This window comes from Amblyomma americanum, chromosome 10 (assembly GCF_052857255.1).
Source record: "Amblyomma americanum isolate KBUSLIRL-KWMA chromosome 10, ASM5285725v1, whole genome shotgun sequence".
Classification (NCBI taxonomy): Eukaryota; Metazoa; Arthropoda; class Arachnida; order Ixodida; family Ixodidae; genus Amblyomma; species Amblyomma americanum.
The window spans coordinates 119,084,610-119,100,620 of record NC_135506.1 but is presented as its reverse complement, the minus strand read 5'-3'; positions in this window follow the sequence as shown (position 1 = coordinate 119,100,620).

Below are 16,011 nucleotides of genomic sequence, written 5' to 3'. Positions count from 1 at the left end.
CGTGTTATATTCGTAGCCACATTATATCTGCAAATGGGATACTTCCTACAGATGTAAACAGAATTGAAAACAGGATAGCATGAAATGTGGTGACTCAAAGTAAATAATTATCACATAAAGGGACAACAAGAGCAGGATGGAAGGTATCTGTGAGTGTTTCTTTCATACAACCCACGATGTGTTTATAAACTAGGTAATGAATTACCAGAGAGCGTCCTCAGAGCCATGCCGCCACCAACAACTGATGTAGTAAAGATTTTTGCTGCTCCAAGTCACTTTACTATAGAGGGGCTCTACTGTATGTGTACTCATGCAGTTTAAGTACTTCTGTGTCTAGTATTTGTTATGCAACTCTGCATTTCTCACTCTTTCCTGTCACCTACGATTGTCTGCTTAGCAGCCCCATCATCATTGCCATTTTTGCTAGAAGAGTCTCCAACACATGTATACATGTGTTCAAAATAAACGCAGTACATTCCACCAAGCGCTTGTGGGGCCCATAGGTATGCATGTTGTGCACATGCTAGAGGATCAAGTTGTTAAGTGGTAGTACTGCCTTTAAAATGTATTGTTTGTTTCATGTTCCCCCAGGAAGGACGAGAGCCGGGTCCTGCGAGCGCACACTGCGGCCGTGCGGTCCCTCGACTTCTCCCCCGACGGTCTCTCACTTGCCACTGCCTCAGACGACACGAATGTCAAGGTGGGTGTTAAAGCTGAGACTGTAGGAAGATACAGTGTTACCAAAGCAAGTGCCACTCCTTTTCACTGCTGCCTCTCTCCTAACAGCAGCTTCTCAGGCAGACGGAGAGCCATCACAGAGCGTTGAGGACACTTTGTGCATGCTAACGATCGCGAGAGCCACAGAACCTTGCACCCGCTGCAGGTGCTCAGTGGTTAGGACGCTCGGCTATTGAGCCGGAGGACCAGAGTTCATCCTGGCTGCGGTGACCATCAAAACGCAAAAGGCACCCATGCACTTTGCAATGTTAGTGCACGTTAAAGAGCCACAGGTGGTATTAGGGACACTGCAATGTAATGACCTGCAGAGCCTTCCACAACAGCGTCTCTGGTAGCCTATGCATCTTTTTGGGACGTAAACCCCACAGTTCACAATTCACAAAACCTTGCACATTCCAGAGTAGCATGTTGCCTTCACTTTAGGAGAAGAAAAGAAATGGCAGATGACGATGTACAAAATTTTTTTCACGTGTGGTTCCTGGGTTCTGTGTTTCCCGGCTAGTATTTGTGCACTCCGATGAGAAGCTTAACAGTGGGGTTGTAGGATAATAGTAGTGGCAAATAAACATTTTTGGTTTCTAATAGCACCCAGCATTTATTCCGGGTTCTTCCTCTTGTTGCGTATTGGGGCCGTCTAAATATGAAAGTGAGGGGTTCGTGCAGGTGCCAGAATTGTGTAGAACTGTCCCGCTCACAAGCACGGTCATTGCTGCAGGTGTGGGATTTTGCACCACGGCGTTGTGAGAGCAGTTCATTGACTTGAGTGGGCATTGTGTCATATAGGTCTCGTTCTTCGAGAGGAGAAAATATAACGCTGAAATGCAGTACCCACATTCAGTTCTAATGAAAGTTACCTTGGAGGAAGTGTAGTATGTTTTTTAGCTAAGCTTATTCAACGGAGCCTTGTTAATTTGACCGCATGTTAATTCTAAAATCTGGGCAATTCGGGCTGCCGATGTTGCCCTGCCTAACACCTGTGTAAGTCTATGACATCGGATGCTTGTTAATTTGCGCGCTGCTGGTCCAGCACCGGTTAACTCGGATGTGCTCTCAACCGAAGACCGGGTTGCTGCACGAATGACAGCGAGCGATCATGCTAATATCCTGTGTCATTCCAAATATCACGTCAGAGACATGCCTGCTCACCTCTTACATCAGGGAATGGCGCTGAAAAATTGTGCAGCTGCGTAGTTCCGGTTTTTCTTTTCCAAGTTTCACTCCAGATCACCGCAATGGCAGCCCGGTCGTGCATCAGCCAGCCAGCTGAATACAGTTTTGCGCAGTTTCGGACACCGATTGGTGCGTCACTGCTCTTTTCATTTTCTCGCCAGAAGGGGTCTTGCCATTCCATCACCAGTGCATTTCTTTCCGTTTCATCCGCACAATTCTTCGATTCTTTTATTTGGCCGAAACTGCACACTGGTCGAGCGCTGTTCGCAGTTTGCAGTGGTATCCTTTCACATGCGACGATGCCACTTGTGAGGAGTCTCCCCTGCTACTGCGTTGCATGCACCATGAAGGAGGCCGCAGAGGCCTTTACAATCTAGTGCAATCGCGTGTTGCAATCACGACCATGTGCACGCATTATGCATCTGTTGCTATTCAGAAAATTTTCATCTCAAAAGCAGACAACCGCCGTCCTGGTTTTCGCCAAATAAATTCACTCTGATGCAAACGGTTTCTGGCATTTTTGTGGGGGGAGGGCAGGGAGGCATTTGTAATTTGGATGTTCGAACAGATTGTACATTTTCCCCCCAGTCCCTTAAAATCCTAATTAAATGGGTTTTACTGTATTTTCATTTTACGTATGTTACATCTCCAGCGGAGTACTGTGAAGTTTTTGTTCTGAATTTTCACAGTTCCAAATTCTCCTCTGCAAAAAAAATTTGGCTTCCTAGCTCTTCGAATGATCGTGCTGTCTCCTACCTTAGTGTCAACTGATTACATGGAACTCAAATCTTTGCTTTCAGAGCATTCTGTAGAACCACTTCCCCTTGTCACACCAGCAGGGACAAAGCATTCTGTGTGTTCTCAGGTGGTCTACCTCTGCTGCAATTTTTGCTTCTCCTTTTCCTGTTTCTCTCTCTCCTTGCAGGTGTGGTCTGTGCAGCGCCAGAGCCTGCAGAACATGGTGTCGCTGCACACCAACTGGGTGCACTCTGTCAGGTGAGTGCCTTCTTCTCCTGTAGCTCGGCAACAGTGGACGGTGCGCTCCATTCCAGGATGTTGGGTGATACAGGGGAGGGAGAAGCTGTGGCATTTTTGCCACTGGGCAGTGCAGGAGTGAATGCAGTGCTGGTTTTGCTGTTTTAGGGGGAGCCGATTGCCTTATTTTTTGCTTTTCTGAAGCCTTTTGTTCCGACCATTGGGTAACATCACAATGGAATGCAACAAGAACTGACATCTCTTTTTATGTGCCACACATGGTGGATTAGCTGAAAGTTACCTCGAAAAAGGTGAACAAACTGCTGCATGAGCATCTGTTCAGGGTGCATCAGTTTTGACAGTCACAGGGTTGGTTTTGCTCAGTATGCTGCCCTTTGCCTTTTTTCTTCCGTTTCTTATTCTGTTGCAGCGTCTTGTTGCACTAAAGTAGACGTTGCCAGTTCAGAGATTTGCTATATCGAAGTAAAATTTTACGGCATGCATTTACTTGGCCAATATTATATTGCTGCTCTATGCTGCCATGGTATTGTTATCAGAGAATATAGCATGCACGTCCTCTCATACGTTAATGGGAACTGGATTATGTGATTGCATTGAATGCTCGTGTTCCATAAACTTTTGCTTCCGATACTAGTAATACCATCTTTGCTAAAAGTAACCGAGCAGCCGCGACGGCAACGGGAGCAGGCTGTCAGCCAAGCAGCGGCACTGTGGTTCCTGGCTCTGGCCGCTGTTCCCCCGCTGCAAGTGTAAACCGGGTGACGTAGGACCACGCTCTCGCCCTCCTTCCTTGGATGATAAGAAATAAGCAGGTAGTGTGGGCAGCGAACAATTCCGCGCCTTTGGAGTGCTGTCATACTGTGCGAGGGCACCGAAGGTAGCAGCGCCGTCGCTTGGCTGCAAGCCTGCTCCAGCCGCCGGCGTGGCTGCTGCTCATTCGCTTTTGGCAAAGACGGTAAATACTTTGTATGTGCTGCGCCTATTTTATGACATGCTATGTGATGTTAAACATCCCGAAGGAGCTCATGCACAAGGGTTGGACGCTACAGTGGATGGCTGCAGATTTGTTTCTAGGAAAGGGAAAATCTTTAACATACATGGACTTCACACTGCAGACTGGCATTTTTGCATTTCGCCCATATAGAAATGTGGTCACCATGGCTGGTAGTTGATCCCTCAACATTAGGCTCATGAGGTGAACACCAATGCCACTGAGCGACCATGACGGATGAGTGTACTGAACGTTATGTTGCATTAAGTGTACTATAGCATGCCTTGTCATGTCATGTCACGGATTCTCTGAATCTTGCAAAGCTATCAATGCTATCTTGCAGTCTACAAAGTCTGCCCGGCTTTAAAAGGAAAAATTTGAATGTAACTGAAATGGGTTGCTGCGCTCACCCTTCTCACTGTGCAGGTATTCTCCTGACGGCCGAACGCTGGCAACATGTAGCGACGACAAGACTCTCTGTATCTGGGACATTGCATCCAAGAAATGTGTGCAGCGTTTTGCGGATGGCGGAAAGTGAGTTTATTCACTCTCTGTTTGAGCCGAGTACTTCGTAGGTACGGATGAAAATGTCTGGACAAGCCTCCCATTGCTATGGGTGATGTAGCGCAAGCTTACACGGACTTGGCAGTATTGGTTTCAAGCCCTCGATATGAGAAATTCCGGAGTGTCTATATGAAATCTATCTCTGGGCAAGGGCACGAGAAAATACAGGGTTATTTTCAATGCAGGCCAAAGGTATATACAGTAGAACCCCTGCTGTTACGTTCCTCACTGCTGCGTTTTCCCGGCTGTTCCGTCGTTTTCGTCCGGTCCCGGCATAGCTCCCATAGGATCCAATGTATTGGGTACCCCGCTGTTACGTTGTAGCTGTGAAAACGTTCCCGCATGATACGTCGCAACCTGGCACCCCGAACCCGGCCGGGCAACGCGCGCCAACCGCCATTTTGACTAGTCTTGGCCAGGCTTGGCTACGGAATTGGCTACAAGACCATGGCCTCCGAGATCACCCCCTTGCACGCGTGCGGGTAATCTTGGAGGCCATAAAAAGCTGCACGCGAGTTGGAGAGATTGCCACTAGATGGCCACTGCCTCGTCAGCCGAAGCGAGTAAAACCCGTGGGCCCGCAGCAATCCAGTCTTTCTTGTTTGTGCTGTTCAACCCATCCGAGTCGTCCGTGTCCTTCCATCAACAGCTACGCTGCCTACGCCTCGTCAGGCCTCGCTAATCCAGTCTTTCTTGTTTGTGCGGTTCAACCCATCCGAGTCGTCCGTGTCCTCCCGTCAACACCTACGCTGCCTACGCCTCGTCGGGCCTCGCTAACACCGCGAGCAATTTGTCGTCCTTTGATGGCGTCGCGCAAGCGCAAGGCGCTTTCCCTCGAGGAAAAGCTGGATGTTCTCAACGCAGTCGACAGGCAGCCAGCGCGGAAAAGAGTTGACATCGCCAAGGATCTTGGTCTGCCACCCTCGACGCTTAACAGCATCGTCTCGAAGCGTGCCGAGATACAAGGGAATGCCGCGCTCTTCGGCCCGAATGCTAAGCAGGCTCATGGCGCCAAGTATGGAAACCTCGACGAGTCGCTTCTTAGTTGGTTTAAACAAGCTCGCGCTGCCGGTGTCAACTTCGACGGCAGCATCTTGCGCGAGAAGGCGATGGAAATAGCCAACCAACTGGGCATCAGTGACTTTGCGGCGTCAAATGGCTGGATCGACCGTTTCCGGGAGAGGCACGACATCGCGTATAAGACGGTGTCCGGGGAAGCAGCAAGTGTAAACTTAAAAACAGTCGACGATTGGAAGGCCACACTATCTGCCATAATTGAGGGGTATGAGCCTCGTGACATTTACAATGCCGACGAAACGGGTCTTTTCTTTCGGGTGCAGCCATCCAAGTCTTTAAGCCTGAAGGGCGAAGCATGCCACGGAGGCAAATGGAGCAAAAAACGATTGACGGTGCTCCTTTGCTGCAACATGGATGGCTCGAACAAGCTGAAGCCATGGGTAATCGGAAAATACCGAAACCCACGGTGCTTAAAGAACATTCGCCTGCTGCCATGTCACTATAGAAGCAACAGTCGTGCATGGATGACGGGTTCTTTGTTCGAAGAATTTCTTTGTTACTTCGACAACAAGATAGGCTCCCAGTGCAGAAGTGTTGTCCTTTTTCTGGACAATTGTGCTGCCCACCCGAGAGACCCGTCGTTTCTTCGGAACGTTAAGCTTGTTTTTTTTTCCTGCAAACACTACAAGCCACTTGCAGCCGTTGGATGCCGGCGTCATAAAGAACTTAAAGCACTCGTACAGGAAGTCCATCGTAAAGCGCTGTCTGGCGCGTATTGATCGCGGACAGAAGCCTATGATCGTTTCAATACTGGACGCTATGCACTACGTCGCTTCAGCGTGGACTGCAGTGAGCGCATCAACTGCACAGCACTGCTTCACGCGGTGTGGCTTTCGCATGGACGGCGGAGAGGAAACTACCACGGAAGCTGAAGAGACGGAAGCAGCCTCTCATGATCAAGAGCTGAGTGAAGCTTTGAATGCGCTGGGTGCCACGGGAGTCACGTATGACGGCTATGTCGCCGTGGATGCTGCTGTCGTGACGTCCGAGTGTCAGAGTATCGCCGAGATCGTTGCAGACTCGGTCGCGAGTGAAGCTTCATCTGTGATGACGACGAGGAGCACGAGCCGCATGATTCCGGGGAGTTGGCGGACCCGAGCTTTGGAGAAGCCGTCGCGGCTCTGGACCTCCTCCGCAGGTACGTCGCACCTCAAAGCGACGCTGAGAGCAATGCGGCTTTCCAGGCCATCGAGAAACGCGTGGTGTTTTCCAGCGAGCAGAAAAAACGGCAATCGACCATTCTCGATTTTTTTAAGACCTAAGCTCACTTGATGTCGAAATAAATTGTTTCAAGGCAAAGCTGCACTGTTTTCATTAATTTTCTGACCTTTCCTCACTGTTGCGTTTTCCCGGCTGTTACGTTTTTTTTTCGCGGTCCGGTGAAAAACGTATGAACGGGGTTCCACTGTAGTTCAAGATACCTAGATTCTGGCACGTCGAAACAGACTTATGATGTACCAATCAGACCGCGACATAACAAGCTCGGATATTACAAATTATGGGCTATATCAAACCACTCATAAATATATTTAACAAACGCATGCAGTTGTCATTGTATATATCAAACATGGTTTTCCATAAAATGGATATATCGGACTGCCGAGCGCCAGGCTGCACCTGGTGGAATGCCAGGTTGCAGGCTTTGCCTCACTGCACAAGTTGCTGGTGGTAGTGCGGCAAGTGTTTGTGCCACGGATCACACCTTATCTTGCACTTGCCAACAGTGCCACGGAAGATGTATTGTGGCGTGAACAGTTGGTAGCCTGGCAGTCGGCACCCTTTTACACCTCTCTCACCTGTGCATATTGTCCCGTAACCAGCGGCATGGTTGGTTGTAGCCTTGCAATGAAACCGGCGCTAGGTTTGGCCTGGCATGCTGCTTTCGAGGAGACACGGCTTTAATGTGAAGAAGGCACCCTACCTAGCATTTGACCTGCGGTTGCCGCAAGCAGCTTTGAAACAGCGCCTAAGCTGCGGAAAACATCTCTCCTTGCTGCCGTTCTTTGACTGACTAAAATTGCTCTTCACCAGTGAGAGTTTTCTGTCGGCAATTTTTATTACTAATTTCAGCAATATCAAACTATATTACTATTTTTTACTTGCTTCCTATAACGAGGTTTGACGGTATAAAGCTGGCTTGGGTTGTGCTGTGCCAACTGGCTGGCTGCATCACCATGACGTTGCGTAGCGCTCAGTGAAGCAATTGTTCACACTTTTAGAGTGTTGGGGGAATTCGGCCTTCAACCATGTAACCCATGTAATATTCAACATGTGCACTAATAACCTGTTTTTGCTTCAGTCTAACAAGCCGGCAAGTGTCAATGTCTGCCAAACACAGCACAACTAGTATGTCTGGCAAGTTGCTTCTAAGAGAGATTTTGTCCGTTGCTCCTGCTTGCAATGCCTGCTTGCAAAACACAGGCAGAACCAAAGAATTTTGAGAGCACTGCAGTCTGCTGCAGTAGAGAAATGCGACAGCATTTGGGTTTGAACAGCAGCAACTTTTTTTGCAAGTCATCGTTGTGTAACATCAGTACACATCCCCAACACACTTTACCGCCGTACACACCACAATGCGTTCACTTCATGCCCCTCTAACACGCTTGAACCAACGACCCTTAATGGCATATGCGTTGCGTGCTTGCCTCGCATGCAGAAGGCCTGGGTTCGAACGCCAATGCCGTGCGAATTTCTTTTTTTGAATAAGGTCACGTGAAAGGTATCACTTGCTGTGGACACATTTTGTAAACACATTCAGTGGACAGCTTTCAGTGAACCATTTTTCTTCGCATGAGGCATATAATACTTTCACATTAATAATTAAAAGCTTGTTAATTCGAATTGCCCAGGGACGTCATCACAGCTCGAATTAACCAATGTTCAAACAAACGAATGTGAATAAAGAAGGCAGCAAACTGCAAACGAGAAGTAGTTGAGCAGGGAGATCACCGATTTTTTTTGCTTAAAAAAAATTCGATGACGATTACGGTTCCCAATAATGCGATCTTTGAGTGCAGCTACACTGGTATCTGAACCATAGGCAACCGCAGGCAGAACATGCAGTGCCGAACAGAGGTGGCTCTGGGTTTCGGCTTCGGTTTTTATCCGCTGCTGGACCCCTCATCAGGAGGTGAGTTTCGCCGCAGGTGGAGCACATCTCTCGCAGTATCCTCCTCCTTCATTGCAACCTTCTCTCCTAATCTCACCGTACCTTCCTCCCCTGCATTCCTGATCATGCTGCTGCTTCGCTTTCTTTCTGGCACTCCTTCGTGATCGCCGTACTTTCATCATCCACTGTGCTGCTCGTTCGCTCTGCCAGTTGCGCCGAGGCCAATGCCGGTGGTCAACCTAGGAGCAGATGCCTAAGGCCTACGCTTTAAATGCTCTGTGGTTACAGTCTGCTTTTCTTTTTCACGGAAGGCAATGGCCAACACTTTGTGTTCTAAAGCGCGAACACTGCGGAAAGCTTTCTATTCATCTCTTCAAAACTTTAAAGCCGACCGATTCAGTGTGTACAGAGGGCAAAATGCTTGTCTAGAACTCTCAAATTGTGAGCTCTGAGCCTCTCTGAGCTATGCACGCCAGATAGCGCCTGGTTAGAGTCAGGTCAGGTGTGTGCATTAGCAGCTAAACTGATGTAAATCGGATACAACTCACTGAAATTGAGACACGCAGTTACCATCAGCTCCTGTCCGAACCGAAAGCTGTGTCCTTCACGCATGTCAGCGACGCTGCGACACACCTGATTCACTGTACCTCTGCGCTGTTCGCGCCATCCTTAGCCGTGGATGGTGGTCACGCAACTATAGTCGGATACACCTGCAGAACGAAGCGGCTTTTCGCGCATTCTCAGGCTGGAGCCCGACCTGAGCCTGAGACTCAAAGCCCGTGCCTGGCCCAGGCCCACGGCATTAAGACCAGGCCCAACCCGGCTTTTTCCTGCAGCAGCTGAAGAGGTAAATTGCTCTCTGACTTCAAGTTGGCTTCTTTTGCACAAGTAAAGGAGTGGCCGGCAAATGCACTCAAATAAGAATAAAGCTTGGAAAAACTTTTTTTTTTTTTTTTTCAAAGCAGGGACCTCATGCTTTCCAGCCACGGGCCATTTTTCACATCACAATGTTTGCGCGATCGCTGTAGGCCTCCCGCTTATAATAGAAAAAAATGATTTAGCTTAATAGAAAGATAAATGTATTTACGTTTCAGTGGGGTGCTTTGTTATAGCAATAATTTTTGATACGAGTGGACTGAGCAAACAACGTAGTGCGTAAAAGAATGCTGTCGTTCAAGTTGCCTGCTTGCAGGGTTCGTTTTGGAAAACTACTGCACCTATAAGAGGGAAATGTTAATCTCAATATGTTGAGACCGGTTTTTAGCTCCAGTGGATAGTAATTTAGAACCAATGCTCTCAAAAAGACCAAAAATTACTAAAATTACGCGTATTATAAGCCCAATAGCTTCCCGTCTAATTGACCAAACACATACATACTTCGCACATTTGTGGGATGTGCATATTTTGTTAAGTGTGCAAAATTTCTTCAAACTGCATAGAGTAGCTTTTTAGTGTTCATTGTTCAAGTTAACCATCATCGCCAAAACACAACTCACAGCAAGGTCTGGCACCCTGTCATCATTTAATCAATGGGCCTCTTTGATTATAAACTTCTGGCGTTCTGCGGGTTGCCAGAGCACAGAGCCAGGCGCTCGTATTAATACCACAGCATTGAAGACCCAGTCACTCAGAAACTGCAGCGTCGCCATTGTGAGTGAAAAATTACAGGCATGTGGCTCTGACAGGTGGTCACGTGACATTGCACCATCACAACCTGCCAATCTGATAGTGAGCAAACTCCCCACCGTGGCAAGTGGCAGTTAATGATTAGTCACCCAGGAAGAGCAACTTGGGCCGTATGGTACAAGGCCCACTGCTGGGAGCACCTGCCATTACAGGGCAGCAGCGCATTTCTTAACCACTGCACCACTGTGCCAGGAGGGTTATGAGGACTCCCAGGGATCTATGAATGTAAAGCAGAGAATAACATTCTGCAGATGTGGGAATTTATCCATTACGTTGTCGTGTCATGCCCTCAAAGGTGCACTAAAGAGGAATCTGAACTCGTCTTTTACCGCGGGAACTCGATCTACACATTCCCACCGCACAGCCCTTACATGGCACGAATGTGTCCAGGCCACGTAAGGCCATGGCACTGGCACCCCGGTTCACATAGAGAAGTTGGTTGTCCGGCTCCTGCAGCGTAAGGAAGGAGGGCCTCCCATTCCTCCCATGTTCCGATGGCGGGCTGTCACAGGCAGGGCAGCCGAAGAGGATGTGGTCCAGGGTGGCATGCGATTTTCCGCAGAGAGTGCACTCTGTGGAAACAGGGAGGAAGTAGGATACGACCTGAGGGGTGAGAAGACTTCGGGTCTGGTGTCACCTCCAGAGGATTTGTTGGGAGTGGGATAGGCGGGGCTGGGAAGAGGGTAGAGTCGACGGGCGAGGCGTGCTTCTTGTGAGGGTTGTGAGAACGTGTGTGCCCGCTCCCTCGAGAAATCCCGGCTGGGGTTGCCATTTGCTTGGCAAATAAGTCCTCAGGCTATGTTATCAGCAGTCTCATTTCCGGGATTGCCAGAGTGAGCCGGTACCCACACGAGCTCAATACGCCTATCGGAATTTGGTGTGCACATTCTCAATATCTGCCACACGGGGGGATGGACGCGTCCGCAGGCGAAGTTAAGAATGGATGTTTTGGAATCGCTAACTATATACAACCTTTGTCCGTAAAGTTCCGAGACTGAGTTGATTAAAAAAATACATTTAACATTGAAATCATCTGTGCAGCACCCGTTCGAAATACCCCTTGCAGTCTATACACAGCTTCCAACGCTTTATGAGGTCTTATAAACAGTTGGAAAACGCTTCCTTTGGCAGGGCTGCCAGCTCCTTTGTCCTGGCATCTTGAATGGCCTCCACGCTCCCCATCCAGTGACCTTTTAGGACTCTCTTCACATGAGGAAACAGGAAAAAATCGCATGGGGAGAGGTCAGGCAAGTATGGCGGATGGGGAAGTGCAGTAATGCTGTCTGTGGCGAGAAATTTTGTCATGATGAGAGCAGTGTGCGGCCTTGCATTATCGTGGAGGTGGCTCCATTGTCCAGATGGCCATAAGTCAGGGCGACGGCGTCGCAGCGCATCACGCATGTGTTGGAGCACGCGGATATAAAACACTTGATTCACCGTCTGCCCTTGTGGGACGAGCTCGCAGTGCATGACACCTCTGGCATCGAAAAAATCTATCAGCATCGTCTTTGTTTTGGTCTTCTGTCGGCGCACCTTTCTCGACGCCAGAGAGCTTGTGGACCGCCATTCGGCTCTCTGCCTCTTTGTTTGAGGATCGTATTGAAAACACCATGTTTCGTGTTCAGCAATGATGCCGTTGACGAATGCAGCATCCTTCTCTGCCTTGGAGAGCAAATCAGCGCTCACTGATGCCTGCGTGTCCTTCTAGTCCTGTGTGAGGGAGTGCGGCACAAATCTGGCATTCAGTTCTCATACAAAATTTTGTGGCATGTTGTCTTACTAATGTCGAGAGCATCTGATAGCATGCGGAGCGTAATAGTGCGGTCTTGCTATACGATTTCCCTGATCCGAGCCACATTTTTTTTCATTACGTGAAGTTGAAGGGCACCCCTGCCTTGTGTCGTCTCCCACCAACGTTCTCCCCGAAACGAACCTCTTGTGGCACTCAAAAACTCTCGTACGTGATAATGTCTCATTGCCGTAAGCGTCACGAAGGAGCTCATACGTCTCTGTGGCTGTCTTGCCAAGCTTCACACAGAATTTTATGTTTACAAGCTGTTCAAGGTGGACGTCCATCTCTACACATTCACTCACAGTAGAATGCGCTGACTACTAGTGATTATGTATTTTTCTACATGTAGTGCTATCTAGTGGCTGCCACAGCAATTATCATAAATAACTTATGTTAGCCTTGAAAGATGGTTCTACACATATGCACTAACATTCGTTTTAGGGAACCATTTCTAAAGAAGAAAATAAATCAGCCTCGATACTTTACGGACAAAAGTTGTATAAGCCGTATTGGTTTTGGCGATGGCCAATGCTATAGCAGCTTCCTCTGATTCTTCTGGGGTACAGGAGGGGTCTAGAAATGGGTGAGCATGCCTCGGCAAGGCTCACTCACAAAAATTTAGTCAGCCTACATGCTTATTAAAACTCCCACTCACGAGGCATGGGCTCACTCGAACTCATTACCTCAAACTCACTTAGGATTACAACCCACTTGGGCTCACTCAGATTCACAAATCAGGGGTGAACAGCCTATAACGGCTCGACTCATTCATACTCATGACTCATCTGGGCTCACAAACTCATTTCAACTCGCGAGTCATTTGGTCTCACTCATTTAGACTCACGACTCATCTGGGCTCATTCATTTGGACTCAAGACTCAGCTAAGCTCACTCATTTTGACTCACGACTCATCGGGCTCATTCATTTCGTCTCACGACTCATTGTTAGGGTTGCGTCCTCTGCAGTTTTCGTTCTTATCTGCACTTCATGGACGCGCGTAAAAATTGTGGCTTCTAATGTGGGATCTGCCCACCAAACACCTTGGGTCCAAGCTTCACCGATCCACCACAGACAAACAAATGCTTGTGCAGCGGTACGGCTCGTACACATCTGCAGGTAAGAGAGAGGCTCGCCTCCGAAAACAGGCCCCCATTATGCGGGCACCTAAACAATCTTATGATGCCTAAGTGCGAGAGCACTGACTGTTGCTGAATTGTGGTCGGGGACTTGGGAGGTGACCCGACGCGGTGGCTCAGTGGTTAGGGCGCTCGGCTACTGATACGGAGTACCCGGGTTGGAACCCGACCGCGGCGGCGAAACGCTAAAGCGCCCATGTGCTGTGTGATGTTAGTGCACGTTAAAGATCCCTGGTGGTGGAAATTATTCCGCAGCCCTCCACTACGGCGCCTCTTTCTCCCTTCTCTCAGTCTTTCCTTTATCCCTTCCCTTTCCCCAATAATAATAATAATAATAATAATAATAATAATAATAATAATTGGTTTTTGGGGAAAGGAAATGGTGCAGTATCTGTCTCATATATCCTTGGACATCTGAACCCCATGGTAAGGGAAGGGATAAAAGGAAGGAGTGAAAAAAGAAAGGAAGAAAGTGTTGCCGTAGTGGGGGGCTGTAGTGGGGGGCTCCGGAAACAATTTCGTCCACCTGGGGATCTTTAACGTGCACTGACATCGCACAGCACACGGGCGCCTTAGCATTTTGCCTCCATAGAAACGCAGCCGCCACGGTCAGGTTCGAACCCGGGAACTCCGGATCAGTAGCCGCACCCTAACCACTGAGCCACCGCGGCAGGTTTATTTCCCCAACAACCAATTTTCATTTTACTTGAGAGGTGAATGTTGTTTTGCTGCGTCAGCTCACTTCCAATAGTCATTCCAATAGCCGATTATTCGGCAGTTAACTGCTGCCTCTGGCCAGCTTTGCTGTCCCGCCTCATGATGTAGACGCGAGCGATTCAACTGAAGGCTAACTCACCGCGGCGGCGACTATTTTCCCTTTTTTGTAATCTATAGCTGCGCTTATTTGGATATACCAATGTAGCATCGTATTTTCTAACGTATCCCGTGGAGGCGATGTGCTGTACTGTTTACATGTATGTACATCAAATCAGATGGGAGTGGGACAGTGGCCCTGTGCCACAGCTGGCTCGGTGCATGCGGTGGAGGGGGTGGGGGTGTGGGGGGTGGAGGGGCGAGCAGTTCTCATCTTGAGCGTGGTCTGCTTTGCTGTCTGAGTGAGGGGCTGCCCACAAACCTGTTTCCATCATCGCGGAAGTCGCCATGCCCTTCTCGGAAGGAGACAGTCCCATAGATAATGATGACGCCACTCGCGTGCGGCGTGTCTCTGCCACGCATTCTGCCACGCGTGCCTGCCGTGGCTTTCTGGCTACAGCGCAGTATTCGCACAAGCAAAGTAAGAAGCCTAGAGGCTTGTAGCTGGCGCTCGCGGGACAGATCTGAGGCCGCTGCATATGTGTTCCGCAACCAATTAAGGAGCAGCAAAGGAAGAACTACAGCAACTGCGTTACAGCAAGCCACAGGTAATATCCGAGACCAAGTGTGGCAGCCAATAAACTTTTCTCGTGTTTTAATAATATAGAGTGCAACAGCTGCAGAAATTACATAGCAGGAAACAATGAAATTGCTTTGCATCATCATCTTGATCAGAAGCGTAGTAAGTATTACGAGTGCACTAGAAACTCGACCGGACTGACCACAATTGATCATTTTGTGAATGTGAGCCTGGACTCACCACGACTCAATCATGACCTTAATGTGAGCCCGGACTCACCAGAACTCGGATCATGATCTGAACGTGAGTCCGGACTCATAACTCGGAGCATGATCTGAATGTGAGCGTGGCCTCTTTTATTTACGTATCATTCCGCGATGGCAGAGCGCAAGCCAGAATACTATTCAAGATAGAAGTTTGATTTTTCACCGATAGGGGCCAATAGAATAACAAACATTCTGTATATTTAAGAAAATTCGTAACTTTTTCTTTTTAGATGCAATCGTGTCTTTACAAGTTTTCAGTTTTTTCCTATGATCTCGTTTTTGGGAAGTTGTGTTGCAACGCGCAGTTTGTTATTCAATCTTATATTCCTAAAAAGCACATTTATTTAGATTTTTGTGTTGCATTAAATTTTGAATGCAATAGCTTTTTGTAAAAATGGTCATTTTCCCCATGATAAGGGAACAGTTAAAAATTGGAGTACGCTTAAGCTTCCTCTTCAAGAGTGGGATGCGAGAGCGTGTTGCAGCGTTGCCAAGGAGTTCAGGGAATGCCATCGCCTGTTGGACAATTCAAAGAAAGGAAATGATGCCTGTCTCACATATCTCGGTGGACACCCCAACGGTGCCATAAGGAAAGGGAAATGAAATGAAAATTGGTTATGAGGAAAGGAAATGACGCGCCTGTCTCACATCTCAGTGGACGCCCGAAAGGAATATTTCGGAGGCGTGAACATGAAGCGGATGGCTTTTCTTCTGAACGAGCTGTATACGCTGTGGCGTAAAAGGCCTCAAGTCACTCTACTACACTATGTTAAAGACCATAGGAGAAAGCACAGCACTCTGAGGAGTTCCCCGTGCCCCCAGTGGGACACAGGGCAGCCGGTGGTCGCCTGGTGTGTGTGTGGCTGTGCGTTCGGAGAGGAAATCGCGGACGTAACTCCCCACCACTCGCCCAAGTACCCGACATTCATTTCAGCCTCTATGCTGACGACATCAGTGTTTGGGCTAATCGAGCCAGTGATGCCGACATGGAACACAACCTACAGTCGGCCCTCAACATCATTGACTCATACGCTCGCGCGCGCGGCCTAACCTGTTCCCTTTCAAAATCAGCTCTTCCTTTACCGCCCCAGG